Below are 1,385 nucleotides of genomic sequence, written 5' to 3' on the forward strand. Positions count from 1 at the left end.
ACGGACTGTGAACTTAGGTCAACATTCAAAAATTGACGAACTATGAACGTGAACGCGTTCGATTTAATCTGTGCGAGCTGAACTTTGAGCTCTTGTCAAGTGTGAACTTGCACAACACTGTCTGCACCTCGCTGTGTTTGCATTCACATTATTGGACATTAGCCCTTGTTCTTTTCTGCTCTTGTTCTGACACAGACAGGAAATGCAGTAAGAGAGAGAGAGAGAGAGAGAGAGAGAGAGAGAGAATAGAGAGCGACATGCAACAAAAAAATCCCTCGGCCACAATTCACCGAGCCAGCAGACGCTCAAGGACACAGATGTTTTTCTCAATCTTTAAACCCAAAATATCTTTTGATCTTCAAAATATGATCAGAATGTTTTTCCTCTCAGAAAATAAAACTGCATCTAAGCCACCAGTGGTCCCCGAGCCTCTGAAAGCCGACTTGTGATTTCTTTTCAGGCTCAGAAGCAACTGATATATGATTTTTAATAAGAAGAAGCCAGTATTGGTTTGATGTATCTGTGTAACCCTCCTCCTCCTCCTCCTCCTCCTCCTCCTCCTCCTCTCATCATTGAGCTGCAGCAGCTCAGAGTGGAAGAGTAAGAGCTGCTGAAATTTTTATTTAGCAGATGAATACACCTATTATATACCTCCCCCAACGCGCTCATGCATGCATGTTTACACTCAAACACACACACACTCCCAAACTCCCAAATGTGCTGTTGTGAGCGATGGGAACCCAGCGCAATTAAAATCAGACAAAATCCACGCTGGGTGTGTGTTTTCTCTCTCCCTCTTTATTTTTCCTCATTCTGCCAGTTTTTATTTCTGGCAGTTGCGTGTGCAGTGACACTGTGCGTCCCTGCAGAGCCGGGCCTCTCTTATCAGTATGCCGTGTGCACTTCCTCTCTAAACATGGCCAAAGCTTTTGGGAGCCGTGAAGCTTTGCTGATAAGATAACAGACACAGCCTTCTCTCTTTAAGGAACGCGTGAAATAGAAAAATAGGCGATCCCTCCCCGAGGAATTAAGATGGAAAGAATAGGAGGAGAGGAGCGACGAGAAATCATATGCTCTGAAAATGAAATTAAAAAAAAAAAAACAAGGGAGTCAGATGTGGACCGTGAGGTTAGGGGAGGGAGGGATTCATTCATCGCTGCTACTTGTGGTGTGTTAGGTGAAGATGATCTGCAGAGCATATTTAAATACTTTGCCATGGCAACAGGCTCTATGATTAGGGGCAAACAGGCAAAACTGCTGCAGCACTTGGGATTGAGATGATACAAATTAAGGGAACTCTGGACGGTTTCCAAGGAGACGAAATAGGCGGCGGGGTTAAAGTCCAACCTAAACACACCTTAAAGCTATTTTAGTGACAGTGGAGC

This window comes from Seriola lalandi, unplaced genomic scaffold (genome assembly GCF_002814215.2).
Source record: "Seriola lalandi dorsalis isolate HSWRI2012SDOR001 ecotype SW California unplaced genomic scaffold, Sedor1 jcf7180002054656, whole genome shotgun sequence".
Classification (NCBI taxonomy): domain Eukaryota; kingdom Metazoa; phylum Chordata; class Actinopteri; order Carangiformes; family Carangidae; genus Seriola; species Seriola lalandi.